The following is a 17862-nucleotide window of genomic DNA, read 5'->3' on the forward strand; positions in this document are numbered from 1 at the left end:
CTTCACAAGTCCAACTCCCAGCCAGCTTGTTCTGTTTCTTTGTTTGCAGCTAGTCTTGATCCTCACAGTCCTAATAGTTTGTGAGTAGTCTGAGTACTAATGGCTGTAAGAGAAAATGGTGTTTGGATGAACGGACTCATCAGAAAGGGGATGAGGAAAAAAAGAAGTGCTCTTCAGGTGAGACTTTGCAATCTCTGTCTAAGCAAGTGGAAACCAAACTCCTGAAACTGGAAATACTGGTATCCTGGAAAGCTATCTCATCTCCTCAAATGACTATGCCTTAAAAGCAACAGGCAGGAACTCCCTTAGTTCAACAGTCCCTTCGGAAAAGAAGGAAGAGTTATCAGGATGTTTGATCTAATCAGAAATATCAAACCATAACGAACTAATGCCCAGTGTGTTTGGGCTGACAGAGGCTGCCTGGTGTCTTGGTAAACCATGTGCACCTTGAGTCTTTCACTCTTGTTTGAGATGTACATCATGCCCAACAAGAGTGTGTTTTCAGAGTTAGGTGGTGGAAAATTTGGGTCTTACAGGTTTTCTCTTAAACTGGTGGAAGAGGAGGAGCTTTTCCCCCTGGTTGTCTGCTCAACCCCATACTTCCTCATGGGCTATATTTGTCTTGTCCTCTTCCTCAGAGGTCACAGCCTCTCTATATGTGCTGCAGTGCAGAGCAGATGAGAAGGTCCTCAACAGGCGCTCCACCAGAAGTTGTTGCCAAAGCCTCATTTTTTTTGTCTTAACCCCTTAGGCATTTAGGTACAGTCTGAAGGGGTTCTCAAGGTCAGGCTGGTCCCCAGTGGCCTTGGGGAAGGGGGAAGGTGACTCCTGCTGCCTCCTTACTGTGCTGGCAACTCTGCTGGTGTGTGGGTGAGTCTGTCTCATCTCATTCTGTCAGTGATGCTCGCTGCTGGTCCAGTCACCATGGCAGGAGAGAGTGCGCTCCCGCTACTGCGTTAGGAGAACGAAGCTGACATGTAGGTGCTGACACTTCAGCTTATCCTCTGTTTTTCAAATCTACCCTGGAGAAAGAGTCGTGCTCAGGTTGGAAACTTTATTATCCATATCTCTGGCACCTCAGCAGGAGTTCAGCTGTTGATTTGGTGCCGTATCTTTTTTACCTCTGGGCTGCTCACCTGAGGGAGACCATTTTTAAGCCTACATTATTCTGTAGTCAGCTTTCACCCAGCCCGTTCACTCATCCTGTGAAGAGGTTCAGAGGCTTCTGGTGGTGAGCACAACTCCCACTCGAACATATTTCAAGGCATGGCTTTGGAGCTTTCTCATTATTCAAATAGTACCGAGAACATCCTTCTCAAACCTTAATGCTGTAGTAAACAAACAGGTCTCGGTGTAGCCAAAGCCTGTGGCTTCCTTCCCTGCCTGGCACATGCAGTGTTTGTATGTGGAGGTAATAGCTGTCTCATGTACTGACAAATGTATTAATGGCTGGACTGGAATTAATACTAGGTAGAGTGACTGCTTTGTTCTTCATAGTTGGTTCCTGCTGCTTAATGAGGTACTCTTAAAACTCTTGTTTTCAGTCCTAGTTAGGTCTGTGACTTGGCCAAGTGAAGGCTTAGAGCTCCCTGTGATTAGTCATTATAATTAGCTCGGAAATCTTTGCCTCTGTGATCAAGGCGCACGGTATAATGCGGCTTATAGTGGGCTCTAGTCCTGTCACATACCTTCAGAGTGGTATAGGTGACAGTGCTTTGGTGGACATTCGTGTGTGTTTAACTGTGTTGTAACTTTAATGTGTAATTTTTTAATATGCGCCAGGCAGGTGAATGTGAAGTAACTGGCTCCTCAGAAACTTGTGGTTAGTGCTAGTCCCTGCTTCCCTCGCACAGGACAATTTCTGGTTGCGGCCAAGGCTTGCCTTACCCATTCCAAGTGTAAGGTGAGATTGAGACATGCTGACTCGTAGTTGATGGAGCCTGGAGACCAAATAAAAAAGAAAACTCTGGGGTAGTTAGAGCATGCCCCTTTTCTAGGAAGTCTGTACTTCTTTCTGCACTGGGTGACCTTGTCTTCTGAGGCTTTGACTTGACAGGATAACGAGATGAGCAGTCCTGTGTTCTTAAGTGTTTAAACTGGAAAGAGCAGTTTGAAATTCAGTTCTTGAAAATATGGAGTTGATTTGTAAAATAAACTTCATCTTAAAAAATACTTTTTAAGGAATGCTGAATGAGGTGTTTCTTTCTTTAAACTTTACAAGCTTTTAATTTATTGTTCCATGTGAAAGTTTTGATGACTTTGTGCTTTTTGAAAGTGCAAGAGGATGTGCTCAGCCTTAGTCAAGGCAGTGGCAGTTTCTCCAGCATATTGGAGAACTGGGCTGCTTTTGTGCTCTTCTCACTGTTTGTTTTGAAATGCAACACATTGTGATGGGACTGCCTTTAAGTATTGTAGGTCAAACTCAATAAATTTACTTCTCAAGTAAAATTTTGAGATGAAACAAGTGAGTTTAACCTACCTTTCCAAGTATCTTAAATTCAACTCTATGCAGTAGCTTGCTCTTTGAACTTGATAAAGGAAGTATAGGTAAATGTTGCCTCTCTGGGGGCAGGAGGCTGCAGCAGTGTGATAAAATTGCAAAAATCCACTCCCAGGAGGAAATTCTAGTCTATTCTTCCCCTTCAGCCCTGTTCTCCTATCATGCAGGTGTGTCTAGGGGACATCCATAGGGTCTCAGAGGTACTCTGTGTCTGTAACTAGGTGTGTCTGTACAAAAATATTCCCCTGCCCCATTAGGGGCAGGAGTTTAAGGTTGTGACTTTTTGTCCTTAAAGTTATTTTATCTTCCTTGCCACCTCCCTTCGTGCTCTTCACCTGGATGGATTTCACAAAACCTGAAAAAGCCAACAGCTTATTTTTGTAGTGCAGTTGTCTAATTAACCACGTGGTTAATTGCATCTTTTTAGTTCTGCTGTCTATAGGTATCTTTGATAACCTGTTGTGATAGCAGGTGCATGTACTTTTAGATGACTGGATGCTTATCAGATTGAGCCTGAGTTCATAGAGAGACTTTGTTTTGAAAGTTTGGTATTGAAAATAATTATTAATGTACATGACCTTGAATTGGTGTCCTTCTAGGCTTTATAAGCCTAGTATGAAAACACATTGTAACAAATATGTAATCGTAGTTGTGGCTTCTGGGTTCAGAAATCCCTAAGGAATACATGTAAACAAGGCTCGCATGCAGGGGTACAGTGCCTGCCCTCTCCTGTTAACTGGTCCCTGGGGAGGGCACACAGAGATTCTAGTTACACAAGGGGTTTGGGCATGGATAAAGACTAAGAAAAACCTCTCTTGAGTAGGACATGGCCTTCCCTGTAGAAGAACTGAAGTGGCAGGACTAGGAAAATCTGGTCCACATTAGAGCATTGCTTTCAAAGCAGCTTTTTACTTGCAGCTTGCATTGAAATGTCGAGTTTTCTCTGTTGCCTCTGACTTCCCACCTTCTTTGAGTGTCTAAACTCATCCCTCTGTTCTCATCAATAACATTGGTTTGAGATTTGGCCAGGTGTGAATGGTAACGGAGGGGGGGGATTTTTCAGCTGCTCCCCACTCTTTGTTGAGAGTTCGCTGCCCCATGCAGCAGGCACTGTTGGCTGGAGCTGTGTGTGGTTCTGCATTTAGGTTGCTAACAGCTGTGTGAGAAGCTAAAAGTACCGCATCTGTAACCCAAGCTTTTTTGTTCCAAAGAGTGTAAAATGATCAGTACATACCAGTGTGCACATCTATTTCTATGGCTGATATCCCTCCATCCTTAAGAGGGAGCTGGTGTGGGTGCTTTTGGGAGGAGTAGGGGCTGTAAAGGCAGGCAGGCATACCAGGTGTAGCATTTGTACTTTCTCGGTATTGTTTTCTGTCTGGGAATCTTAAAGATGTCCCTCCTGGGACCCTTGTGCTGATTTGTGCAGCTGCCGCCACACCGTTCATGACAGTAGCCATGGGAACACAAGTAGGATGATACAAGTTTAAAACTCTAACTTGTTGCTAGGCAGACCCAGCTCAATGTGTGGATTAAGTAGTCTAAACAACAACAAAACCCCCCCACTCCAGATATTGTACCTCTTGTGGGGGAAGACAACTTGGCTCACCTCAAATTCTGAGTCTTTGTCTTTAGGCTGGCAGAATGAAACCAGCCCCAAATGTGCCCCGTCACCTTGGGACAAACCCCTCTTGCACATCTGAATCATGAGTACGTGGTGGTTGGGGGGGGTGGGAGTTTCAGCAGGTAGGTTTTGACACCACCTTTTCTTAAAAAACCAAGTGCTGCAAAATAAAGTGATGTGCCCCCCAATGCAAAACCATTGTGCCGCTCGGATAGTGTAAAAGTTTTAGCCTGTGTTAAAATAGATACTGCTCAAAGCGACATACACTCTAAACAAAGGTCATAGGCTTAAAATATCACAAGATCGTTTCTAAACTCTGGCTGTAAAAACTTAAAATTATGACTAAGGCAAGGTAAACACCTTCAAAACTTGCACTGCTTTTACATACTGTTGGTGCAGCTGCTGGCATGTGCTGGATGAACCGGTGTAGACCTTTTAACTTGCTGATAAGTTGCTTTGTCCCAAGCCTGTATTTTGGCAGTAGGTGCTCAAGAAACAAGGGTAGCCCACTCCCTCATGTTGTTTTTGTTGTCAATGCCTGACCAAGGACGTATGGCACTTTATAGGGGCTCAAAGGGAGTTGGAGGCCCAAACTTTAAGGGAGCGATGGGCCCCGTATGCTTCTTGAGGGCTGTGCTCCAGCCTGCCTTTGTCCCTGCAGCTGTTGGCTTCCTGTATCACAGCAGTAATTAGTTATGCTCTGACCACTCGTTTAAACGGATCTTTTTTATTTTATAAACATTTGCTGTGCAGTAACTGTCATTCCTGTTGGAATAAGGCCATTTATAGAGATGCTCCCAATTACCACCTGCTCTTTTTCTTTCTAAGCAAAATACATTCTTACCTAATTTAACCTCCCACAGAAATTGCTTTGAAGTTGTTTTCTCTTTGCACCTTGCCTCACTGCTATCCCTTTTCCCTCCGACCACCCTAACAAAAGGCAGTTGTCCCTGTTTGTCCTTTCAAAAATTACTTACTTCTGGGGAGAAAGCCTACTTGCTGGGTTTGCCCCAAATGTTTTTGCAGTCAACTCTTATAAGAAAAGATTGCTTTCCTGTAGTGTGGCTCAGCCCGTTTTTTTGTTTCCTAAGTTGCTATTTGTGGTTCTTCCACTTTCATTAGTTTTAGTACAGTTTTTATATCCTATCTGTCCACCCCCTTACTAACCCAGATCTGCTTGGATTTCTGTGCTCTTCTCTGTGCTCCTGAGCCCTCTTTTCTGGTACTTCGTCTCTCCAGGAGGGACACCCGTGTCTGAGCTTCATTGTAGTTGTTGTTGCAAGTTCTCCCTCAGGTTGGAAGAAAGTGGTCATGATTTTTTACTTTGTTACAATTTTGCGCTAAAAGAGGGAAAAATGTAGCAGGACTCTGTCCCTTAGCCTCTTTTACAACTTCCGTGTCTCTGTGCATGGTGTCAGCTTGCTTTTCAGCCATTTACATAGCAGTGATGTTTTTTTCTTTTCAGGCTCCTTAAGGCTTTTTTTTTTTTTTTTAATCACTGAAGAATTTCAGCCTCAGCTTCTCCTGTGGAAGCCTCAAGGTGCTGCTTGCTCCTGTAGGAGCACATGCTTCCCCCCACTTGAGCTAGTAGAGCATCTATCTCCCTGGACAGTAGTGTTACTCTTCTGACCTGTTGCTGCTGTGAGCAAACAGATGCGCGAGAAAGGTGAGAGAGCTGATCTTTCCTGCAGCCAGGGCTGTCCTGGGAGCCGACTGAGCGCTTGTCTGGAACCTCTAGCCAGCCCCTGCCTGATGGGCACTGAGGCTGAGTTGCCCAGAGTAGCTTTGAAGCCTGTCCTGTGAATTTGGAGAGAGAGGAGGTTTCCTTGCCTGTTTTGTGAGTAAAGCAAACCTTGAGGTTGCTGACTAACTTAAATCTGTGAGCAGTGAGTTTTGATGCAGTGAGGACACGCAAGCACTCTGAAGAGCTTTTCTCTGCTGTAATCTCAGCCTTGGGCTCATGGTTGTGTGTGCTGAGGGGAGCGGGAGGGTACAGCTGGATCTCATCTGAAGTTCTCATCAGCTCTCTTCCCCTGTTAGGCTTTATACAAGTATCGAATAACTTGGGAGAGAGGCTTGCTGGTGGGAACTTGGTGGCAAAGGGATGATTTTTCAGAGCTGTCCTCTGGATTTCAGCCCAAGAGCTGCTTGACAAATTGTTCCCTCCTGTGTGTACTGGCTCTGAGAAGTGGGTCTGCTCTCTGGGAAACTGCTGCATTGTGCTCTAGCTCTTTCTGTATTTCGGATGGGTTTTTAGTCCTCTTGGTTTGGTTCTTAAGATGATATTCCCCCCCAGATTTGCTTGGGATTGTGAGTGCATGGGATCAGGTTTTTTTCTTGGGCAGTTTCAGGTGAAACAGCAAGCTGTCCTCCACACAGGTCAGGCGGCGCAGTCCTTGTGGTGCAAACCGGGCAGGCACAAATCCAGCCGTCCTGCCAGCAGGCTGAAAATTGGCAAAGGTTTAGGAGTATATTTGTAGATTTGGGTGAAAAATGACTTTTTCTACTGGAGCAGAAGCAAAGGTGATTTGAGCTGAGAGGTCTTGCAGTTTGCTCTGGTGAAACTAGTGACTGAGGAACATCCGTGTGCTGCTCCAGTGTGGAGATGGGCAGCACTTGCTTTGCCTGACGATCTGAGACTGGCTGCTGCTGTTTGGAAAGGATGGATGTCGATTGAGAAGACCTTTATAAATGCTGAAGCTGTTTAAAGTGTGTGTGTGAGTAGTTACTTTAGGCAAATTGATGTTTTCTATTGTACTCACCTTGCTGAAGTTATTTTGAAGGAGGGAGGAGAAATAAAGACAGAACTTCTTAAACCCCACATAAGAATATTTTTAGAGATCATAAAAACAAATAAATGAGATGTTGGGGAATTAGACTTGGAAACAGTCCTTATTGCTCTGAAGCTTGCTGGGAAGGGGACTGTTTCGTGCCCTCTTACCTGAGCCCTTGTGAAAGAGGCTCTTGGAGCAGACACCAGGCTTCTCTTGGAACCAAGTCTCCAGCTTAGTTTGGCAGAATGCTGCCCTGTCTGGTTATCTCTCACTCTACTGTGGCTGCTGTGTTGCCCACAGCAATACCTCTGTAGCAGCAGCATGTCCTTTTGTTTCACCTTGAGAGAAGGAAACTACTGGGTGCAGAAATTATTTTGGTGTCTGCTGGGTGAGGGGGTGGGAGGAGATGCAATGGGGGCTCTGAGAGAGACAGGTAGGAAAAACCTTTCCAGTGACTATGTAGTGCCTGTACTAATACAGGCAGTGGATTTAATTCATGCTACCAGGGCTAGGACAAAGCTTGGAGCAGGTGCACACCCAGAGCTTGCTTAAGTTGGATAGATGCCTGCTGAAATGTTATCAAACATGAGAATAAAAGGAAAAAGGTTGTATTTAACCTTTTTTTGATGATGCATTTTAAAAACAACTTACGTTTCTAAAGTCAGAAGCAGTTACAACCAGGGTTTGAAAAATGGACTTGGCACTTGCAAGCATCAAGCACCTGTGCCACCATATACCCTGCAGCAGGAAGGGATAAAATGGTTGGGTGCTGCTCGCGTACTGTGGTGTTTGTTGGCTGTTGCAGCGGGGTTTTCCTTGTGTGCCAGGGTTGCCTTCCTTCTCTTATTGCTACTCTGTTCTTACTCTTTTGTCAGTAGACAGAATTTGGCTTAGTACCTGTATTTCAATGCTGTACAAGTTATTCTGAGCCTCTGGAGTAGAAAAGAATGAATCTAGTTAGACTTAGCTTAGTTTTACCTCTGTAAAACTGTGGCATGCAGTTGAGGCACTGATGCTGCATCCAAACTAAGGAAGACACTACTGCACTAATGTGCTAATTTTATACTCTTACTTGGCAGGTTGCCTTTGTAATCAAAGGGCTGGAAATTTTTCAGTTTGAACAAAATGTTCTAAGTAGCTGTGCTCTAGGTGGAAACGAATTTGATACGGGATGCTGCCTTCAGAAGAAATCCATCTTTCCATATCTTTCTGGGCATAATAGTTCTAACTAAAATTCACTTTCATGATGATAAGTGAAGCTATAGCCAAGACCTGAGTAAGTCTTACCTGTGGAGGTTCCTTAGCAGAAGTGTATCTCGTCAATCTGTGCATCTCATGGGAATGGGGAGAAGGGAATGTTTTCAGAAAGTACCTGGAAGCTTTAGGAATGACAGTTGTAATGAATTTCAACAGAACTATTCTGTTGCATGTAATTTTCTCCCTGTTTGGTTAATAAATATTGTATGGGCTTGGTGGAGAATGTAGTCAAAATACAAAAGCATTTTTTAAGGAAGTTTGAAAGAGAATTTCTTGGTGAGTTGTACAGTACCTGACACATGGAGATTATGCAGTAGGGAGTAAATATCTGATTCTTACCAGTAGTGTAAAAGTAATTAGAAGCATCTTTTGATGCCCTTGGATTTTTTTACTCATTATTTTAGGGAATCAGTGAGAACTAACTAGAGAACGTACATATCCAGACTTACTTTTTCCAACAAAAATGTCCATAGGAGCAGAACGGTCACAGAGCAGTCATATATTTCTAAAGTGGTTGGAAATGAAATGTTAACTCAAAGGCCATGTTATGTTACAGAAAAGTTTAAAACAAATGACAGAATTGCTCTCAGGCTGTATGAAATATGCCTTTCTGTTGCCTTTGATTTTTATTTTTTTTTTAAGTAGCTTCCAATGTTCATGAATCTAATATAGAAATCTTAATACGCTATTTTCTAATGAGCCTAAAATTTCTCTTTCTCCAAGATGAGAGCTGGCTGCTAAACTTCCTTGCTTTGAGTTTAAGATGAAACAAAGCTCTGTGTGCCATATGTTAAAAGGACAAGCTGACTTGACAACAAGAATGTGTTTTATCTTCTGCATTTTGGCAAGACTCTGTAGTCTTGGAGGGCAACTGTAAGGAGAGAGAAATCAGTGAAGATTCAAGAATGATGTGAAAAAGACTTGTGAGGTCAGCAGAACTGGAAGCTAAGTGTCTTATATAGGAGGCAGGGAATAGGAAGAAAACCATCCAAGAACAGCTGGAAAGTGGCAGTGGGCAAAATTTTAACAAAAAAAAAATCTCATGCTTTTAGTGTCCTTTTCTAAAGATACTTGGCTATTCTTTCTGTTGTTTTGTCACTTGATGAATTAAACATACGATTGCTAGTTCAGGTGAGTGCAAATCCTCTCTTCCTACGCTTTGGAGAATAGGGTCTTGAATTGAATTCCTGAGATCAGGAGACAGCCAGGTGATGGTGGAAGGGAAACTACATTCATGACAGTATCAAACTAGCCAAAGGCTGCTGAGTCTGAAGGCCTGATGCATCCGCATTGAGCTGAGCTACTGCTTCTGCCTACAGCAGCTGTCCTTGTCTGTGTTAGGGACTTACATACGTGGCTGGGTACTGCTCTGGCATCCTGGGCAGATATGCAGTGTGCCTGGTGATGGGAGAGCCAGAGCAGGGCTGTCCTTCCTTTTGCTCCTCCTAGGGAAGGAGAGCTGTGGCTTTCTCTGCTCACATGCCCTTTGCCAACCCTGCAGCTGCTCAGGCCATTCAGCTTAAACTCTTCTTCGCTGTGACTTTTGTTCTGCCCTTTCCAGAAGCAGTTTACCTGGAAGTTGAGGTACATAGTGGGATGCACATTGTGTTTGGCACCTGCTGTTGTGGCTGTCACTTGTGATTTCCTGTGACCATCAGCAAAGTGTGATGTCCCCACAGCACTGTTTACTTGGCCCCGCTGTGCTGGACTTAGTCACCATGGAGCTAATGACTTGCTTGCCATAACCTGCAAGGAAGGTGTGTGTGGGATTGCAAGTGTGCGTTTCTGCTGTCCTGTCAGTGTATTTTACTCTGCTGTTGGTTGTCCTGCCTGCCCTTTGAAGCCAAGCAGCATCTCTTTATGCTGCTGTCAGGGCATGGGGACCTCGCGTATGATCACCTGGACTGTAGCAGGCTGCTTGAAGTGTGAGCGAGTCTAATGAACTGCTGGCTCTGGGGAATGTGCCTGAGCCAGATGCAGGAAGAGCCAAACACTGTAAGTCACCATGCAGGCTAGCTATTGGCACAATACTCATCTGAGTGTAGTTGCAAGACATGTGCTTTGCAGGGTCTGGAGTCTGAATCCAACTCTGAGTGGGTCTTCTAAAGTCTTGTTACTTCTCTTCAGGCTTGAGTTTTACAGTATAGGTCTTGTTCCTCTGTCTCTATTTTTTTTCATATAAATTCTTGATAAATACTTGTTTGAGTTAAGGGACCCTTATAGCTTTCTCTCTTTTCACCTCTAACCTTCCTTCTCTCCAGACTCCTCCCTTCATCGCTGAGCAGTACAAAGCACCATATCTTTTTCAGCGGTGGAAATATCATTACTACCTGCATTCCTAGACCTCTCTGAAGCTGGGACAGGCATTGTCTAACTTGGATCTTGTGGGTCATGCCAAATCCTGTTTCTTGTGCTGTGCGAGAGCTGGACCTCCCCCTCTGAAAAACAAGCAATATTGCAGCCATTCATGCACTGTTCTCTGCCACATCTTCAGAGCAGGACCCTCTTCTGCCATTGGGGTGTCCTTGCTGCAGCAGGTGGTTACTCTGGTGCTGAATTTGGTCAGGCATGCCCAGGACCTTGTTCAGTAAGAGCAGGCACTTTGTGCTGGTGCTGTTGTTATACAGGCATGAGATCCCTGTTGTACTTTGCTCACAGTACAGTTACACCCTGTTGTTTCACAGATGCGCTCGTGTCACGCAGCTCTAGGATGACAAAGCTCTTCTTGCCAAAGCAGATGTTTAAGTGGCTATTTAACTTACGCTGTAATGCACTATCTCCACGCAACTAACTACAACTGAACAGAAGTATGGGCTAGCACTGAGGAAAGGTGGTGGGAATACTGCCTCCAAATAGCCATAAATAAATAGTCTCTGGTTGGGGCCAAGCACAGCTAGAGTGTTAGTGAAGCGAGCGAGGGAATGAAGTAATGATCGTGGACAGACCCTGGAATGAATTGGATGGGGGAAGCTGTCAGCACACCAAAAATGGCCCTTCTGTGTAGATGTCTGACTAATTGGCAGTGATGGGGGAAAGAGCACATAGGATGCTGGGATTTGACACGAGCCTCTGAAGGCTCTCAGGGGCATATCTGACCACTGGAAGCTGACTGATAGGTTCCTTCCAGGGTTTGGATGCATAGTAACAAGGGGCAGGCAGTGTAAAGGGAAGTAAAATAACTTGTTCCTCTCTTTTAGTCATTTGGACTGTAAGAGTACAAGTTTGTGCTGGTATTGGGGAAAATGAATGTTATTGCCTGCAGCATTTTTGGCTTTTGGTACTTATGGAAGTAAGTACCTACACAGAGGAGGTTGGGACATTTGTGTACCACAGGAAAAGTAGAAACTGTTCCTGTTCAGGACAGAATTTCCAGTGCACAGTTAATCGAGGCAGTAAGATGAGTAATTAGCTCTCCTACTCTGCATTTATGTTCTCCATAGTTAAGCCCTCATCCAGTTCTTAAGTTTTGTATTCTGGTAGCCCCCAGCTGGGTCACCTCTCTTTGCAGAATGGAGGCTGGACTTGAATGAATGAGAAATCGGTTGGGAGGTGAGCCAGCTTAGTATGCAGATAATGTGGTGATATTTCTTCTCCTTCCTCCCCTTTTTGGCCCAGTGGCCTCAAACCCTGTTCTGAAAAAGAATCCTTGAGTTGATTTTTCAAATGGGGGAACGGACAAGTCTCTCCCTAATAAAGGAAGGTAAGCTTGGTTTAGGGTGCTCTGCCCTGCAGCAAAGAACACTAACTCTGAAGATAAGAGGTGGTGGCAGGGAGAAGCATCCAAAAAGAGTTTGGTTTCATTAAGCAAAGTCACCTAAAATCCTGACACGTGAGAATCATTTCCACTTGGTGTAGACTGTGACAGGTGTTTCACCATAGGAAACTCATTGCTTGACTTCCAGTGTGACCTTGGGCAGAAAGCTGAACCTTTTAGCTTTCTCTGGTTTATATTAAAGCTCCCTGTGTTGTTCAGGATGGGGATGAGAGTGGAGTGGACAAATGTGCGTGAATCTAGAAACATCAGAGAAGGCACCAGGAGCCTGAGAAGAGCCAGTGCTTTATGAGGCAGAGCTGGAATCTCCCCTGCCTGATTTGGTGACAAGTAAGACAGGAAGAGGAGATGTCAGTGTTTGTGGTCTGTCATATTAACAGAATTGATGCATCTGAAGTCTGGTCTGACCACAATAGACTGATTCACGTTCTTGAGGTAGAACAGGAAGAAATTTTCCTTTTTAATCTGTCTCCCAAAAGTCAAAAGTGTTTCTGGCTGCAGGGTAACTAAGGTGCATTAACTATTCCACTGTGAATTCCTTGTGGAGACAGTGTGCTTCCTCTGGCTTTACTGCAAAGCAGGTGCAGCCAGTGCTCAGCTTGCCTGGCTATCTCGGGGAGGAGCCTGCATTTGTGCACTGGTGGGGGGGGGAGAGATGTCTGTAACAAGGAAGGCAGAAGCTAAATTTACACATTTTCCTTTCAGGTTGCTTGGAAGGAAGAGAAATATATAGTAAATAAATGTATGTTGGGGTTAGACTCTGTTGTGCCAGACCTGTTCTGTGCCTTATGAATAGCCTTGATGTGTCTCAAAGTTTTAACTCCTTCCCTGTGCCTGTAATGGAGCGATGAGGGACTGGAAGATTTCCTGGACTGTCCAGTACTGCTCTTGTAAGGGCACATTTCTCTTTGTTACCTTAACTTTCTAGTTCATGGTGCTGCCTCTCTTGCTTGCTCATGCAAGTAAAACTGCTCTTGGGGACCAGTGGAACTGGGGAGTTCTCTGCTCTGACTGCTTTGGCTTTGTCCCTCTTTCTGAATGTCACTTCTGTGGGTGAAGCCTGGCATGACAGAGCAGCCACAGCCCTGGATCAGGGGAATTTCATTGGCTCAGGAGAAACCCTCTTACCCCTTACACAAAGGGTTTGGAAGGTGTTTCTTGGCAATTTCTCTTTCATGCTTTTTTTAAATTTGACTATTTCAGTAAAAAGTTTCTGAGAATCTGGAGACCTGTACCCTGAAAATCTGTGAGGAGAATACAAGATGCCAGAGAAAGTAGGGAAACTCTTGAGGCAGTGTGCTCCAGCATGCTGGACTCAAATAAGTGCCTGAAGCTCAGAATTTCTGGTACTCAGAGGTCTCATCTACTGCAAAAGCTGGGGAAGGAAATGTCAAATGATGCTAATAGAAGCATGTTTGGTTCTTCCAGACTTCTCTCTAGCTGCCTGCTTAAATAAACACCCTCTGCGTCAGTCACACCATTCATTGTCTTATGCCTCTGAGCTATGCTGGTTTTCCCCATGATGGTGTAAAAAAGGAAATGAATTCAAAATCTTTATTAAATGACAACTGCAGAACTATGCCCTGGTAAATGATGAGAGGACAGCTGGTCTACAGAGGCACCACAGCATTTGTCACTCAGCCATATGCAGGGTAGCCAGAGCGTGCTGAGTGTCTGCCACATCTATCAGAAGTCCTTGGTAGTGGAGCTCAGGTTTGTTCCAGCCCACTCTATGCAAGGTGTGTCTGTACAACATGCCTGTTATTTGGAAATCTTAATAGAACTCGTGTTCAGTTGGCTCAGGAAAGGAAGAGATTAAAAGCAGGTCCTAAATGTGTCTGCTGTGGTCTGTGAAAACCACGGTCTATTGGATAGTGAAATTATCTTCCTGGGTTCATTTATAATGGAGCCTTAGGGTGTCCTGAGGGGAATAAGCTCTTGTTGCTCTGATGTGGAGGCATAATTTGAGGCCCCTCTCAGGGTTCAAGGCCTTGTGGTGACCTACTTTACCATGAAGAGATGCTACCGTGACATGGACAAGCAGGAGCTGGTCCAAGGCTATGATCAAGTACATCAGGCTGTAGTTTGACATGTATGTTATGACAGATGGACACACAGGTGAGCCAAGAAAGAGGGCAAGAGGTCAGAGTAGCTAGAAGAGCTTCTCCTGTATCTTACAGCCAAACAGATGTTGTCCTAATCAGCACCTTGTGGGAATGGCTTGCAGAGAAAAGGATGAAACAAACACTGGCTCAAGCGCTGCTAGTGTGCACCCAGGGGTCTTGAAAATGTATTTCTGTAAGGTATATTACCAGCTATGCAGAACATTTCCTGTCTCAGACAAATTGGTCTGTAGCTGTTCCTTGGTTATCATAAGACTTTTTGCAGCGTATGTTTATCGTGCTGACATAAATCATCCGTCCATCCAGCGACAAAATTCCCCACTACTTATTCCTGGAAACTTGCTTTTGAGTTTCAGAGTGTGAACACTCTGGTGGGCTAAGAAGCAAGTCTGAAGTGCGTCGTGCTGGCTTGGTCCCTGCTTGGTGCAGGACGTGCAAAGGAACCCGGACGGAGCCTCCGTGTGCAGGAGCAGTTGCTGGAAGCCTGGCTGCCTGCTGCCTGTGTCTTCTCAGCTTTGAGGAATTTTATGCTTTAAAGTGAATGATCTTTCTCAGTAATTGGTCCAGGGACTTGGAAGAAAGAGGTGTGCAGCATCATGTTCTGCTGTAGATCTGCTTGCAGGGAAGTGCAGAGCAAATGTTGAGGGTATTTTGAGAGCAGTCCTTGAGGATCATTGTTCTTAAGTGCACCCTGACTGGCTCTGATCAAGGGCTTGCAGGCTGGCTCTCTCGCTATGCAAAGCTCTTTCCTCACGGCTTCATCAATTACAGCTTTAAAAATAAACTTGGAATTATTGGCTGTGTGCAGGCTTGTGATGGTGGGATCTGCTGTTAGTTCATCTTTGAGAAAGAGGTGTGGGTCAGCTGCTGGCAGGCAGAAATCCCTGATGTAGGTACTGTGTGACCAGCAAACCTCATCCTTCCACAGCAGAACTTGCTGGGAGGTGATTTGGTATAACTGTACAAAGCACATCTCTGCCAATGTATGTACTGGGAATGCTCTGGGGATGCTTTTGTACTTAACTGCTATGGAGTGATTCCATGAACTTCAGAGTGCAAATGCCATAAACTAGAGCCCAGCTAGGTCAGTGGAACAAGTCCCTGTGGGTCGGAGGACTGTAGGCTGGGCCTTGTACTGCCATTTGTCTCTTCCCTAATGTATCATATGAAAGAATTGGTGTTTTTTTTTTTCCTAATAATTTTTATGTAGTTGGTTTTAATCCACAGTAGTGTCTTATCCTATCACCTGTGACTTTCACAATTGTAATTTGGCAAGACACTTAATTAAAGCTTAACAGTACGTTAAAATATTTTTTAGTACTCTAGGAGCTTTTACAATAAGAACAAGAAGATCCCTAGAACCTAAATGTCTTGTCTTCATTTGTTTAGCTTTTTGTTTTAATAGCTGTCTCCAGTGATCTTTTTCACGCAGTCTGCTTGGTGCTGAGGTAAGACTTGCTGTTCTGAACTTCTCAGGATCACTTCTGCCCACCTGCCTCCCAAAGGTGTTCTGCACTTGGTACTGCAGAGTCGCAGTGCCTGGTTAGAGTGAACTGATGTGGCACATAACGAAGGATGGGCTGGGGAAGCAGGGGAGATTTGTGTCTGAAACTGCACAGGCATAGATAGCCTCCCTTGTTATGGCTAGTAGCTTGCTTTTCTTTCTAGTTCATTAACTTATTACTTCATTTTCCTGTGCATTAGTCTTTGAAATACTGCTAGAAAAGGATGGGCATAGATGCAGTTTCCTCTGTTCTGAAGTCTTAACAGAGATAGATCATTAGCTTCTCTGTAACTAACTTATCCTCCTTAACTACTGTTCTTTGTTCCTGGGTATTCCAGAAGATCTTGCTGACTTGCATCAAAACAGGAAGTCTGCAATGCTGTAAATAACTGGGTGGTTCAGTCTGATTTTTTTTTTTTCCATCCAACACTTCACCAGACAGAGTTAAAATTCCTTTTTATTGGCATCAGTCATCCTGAGCTAGGGCTAGACTTTCTCTTGGCATGTAATAACTATCAGGTTTCATTATGGAGAAACGTGGGATTTGAGGGAGAGCAGGGTTGGTCCTGCCTTGTCCTTCTGTAGTATTTTGGCAATATTCCCTACAAAGGTAGTGTACGTGAAGACATTGCAGAATGTCAGATTATCCTTGGACTCAGCCTGAAGGTTGTGGTCTGTCTTAACCTGACTGTAGGAAAAGGAGGTTTAGTTTAGCAGCCTCTGAGGAGCACACCAGATGGGCACAGAGTATTTTGGTTTCCTGGTGAAGTTCTACTGCTGAATTGATACAATTATACCAGTATAACCATGGAGCAACCTTCCTCCACTGCAGCAGTGGGCATGATGTGGTGCAACTCCTTTTTCACTGATAACTGCTCAGTTTAACTTGCTCTCATCTTCCCTATCTGTACAGAGATTTGAGTTATGTCGTGACTGCCCCCCTTGGGGTAGCAGCTGTAGGTATGTTAACTGCACTCTGCAGTGGGATTCCTGGATATAACTTCATGAACTCCTGTTGATAACTCAGGTATATGGGTATCATCATTTTGCTATATTCTCTTAATAGTTTGTTTTAAGTAAAGCTTAAGCTGTGTAGCACATCTCTGGCTATAGATCTGCACAGGGTTCTGCCTTACTCTTTGTCTATACTAAAAAGCTTTTCCTGTATGAGCTGAGCTAGGGTGTGAATTTAATCTGTTGTGGTTAGGGCTTTATAACCCTTAGAGAGGAAGTCCACTCGCTTTTTATTAGCTTGCTTTCCCCTTCCTTTCTTCTCTTTCTCAGTGGGGTCTCCTATTTAGACAGAGGTCTTGTGAAACCTTAAATGGTCCTTGGGAAGTTGCAGACTTTCCTAGGTAGGCAAGGCATCTCATATCCTGTTAGACTTCATTCTGAGGCCCATGAGCCCAAGGACAGCTTTCCTTTGTCCTGCTGGAGTGAATGGTTTCTGCTCTTGCTTTGCTGCCTCAGACCAGGAACCGTTTTATGGAGCTCTCTGATATCTAGGTTCCTGGAAAGGCCCGTGTCTGAAGCAAAAGGGACAAAGCTACCGAGAGACTTGCCCAGGTAACTGGCCTGACACTGGTGTCTGCTCTCATTAGCACTGGAACTGGATGTGCAACTCCTGGTGCACTGGAAAAGTTAGAACATAATTGGGGGTGTGACTGCAGAATGCTCTCCTGCAGGACTCCACTTTCCTTGAGTTTTTTTCTTCTTTCTCCTCAGAAAAGACATTTCTGTAGTACAGTGTGCTGTGGAAGTTGTTCTTCAGCAGACACAGCGATCTGCTTGTGTTGGTAAGCTGTTAACACTGGGAGATTCATTCTTTGGGTGTGATGGATGCTATGGCCAGCAGGAGGTAACTTGAATTGGCTTTCTGTGGTCTTCTCACTTTGAACTGCATTGTGGTAGAAATTTCCCCAATGTCAGGCCTTGCTTGCCTCGTGTGTGTGCAGCAATTCTTTTTGCCATGGCGTGTGGAACGCTGTCCTGATCGTGGCCTTCAGACTTCAGACCTACGTGTCTGCAAAGTGCTGAATATCGCTGCGGGTTGAAGGCAGGAGCAAATTGAGGCATTGAGGTAAAATGAGTTACTTCTGCTCCGGGGAACAAAACATGGTTTTCCAATAGCATCCCTGTTCCATGTTCAGTCACTTTCTGTGGTAGTCAGAAATAAATCCATTTTTATTCAGCTTTTTCTCCCCAGAACTGCAGTCCATAAGCATCCTAGCAGGCGATCTAAGCTTTTGTAGCGGTGCTTGAGAGGAGAAAACATGGGGCTGCTGGCTGCAAAGCAACTCAGCAGGGT

The 17862-nt window shown here is 44.6% G+C and overlaps 1 protein-coding gene across 2 annotated transcripts in view; it reads left to right on the top strand.

Moving 5' to 3' along the window:
- The window catches only part of RCOR1 (REST corepressor 1), an 81974-nt gene that overhangs the window by 5538 nt on the left and 58574 nt on the right, over nucleotides 1–17862 (top strand). The gene's annotated exons all lie outside the window — the stretch shown is intronic.

This window comes from Chiroxiphia lanceolata, chromosome 6 (assembly GCF_009829145.1).
Source record: "Chiroxiphia lanceolata isolate bChiLan1 chromosome 6, bChiLan1.pri, whole genome shotgun sequence".
NCBI lineage: Eukaryota > Metazoa > Chordata > Aves > Passeriformes > Pipridae > Chiroxiphia > Chiroxiphia lanceolata.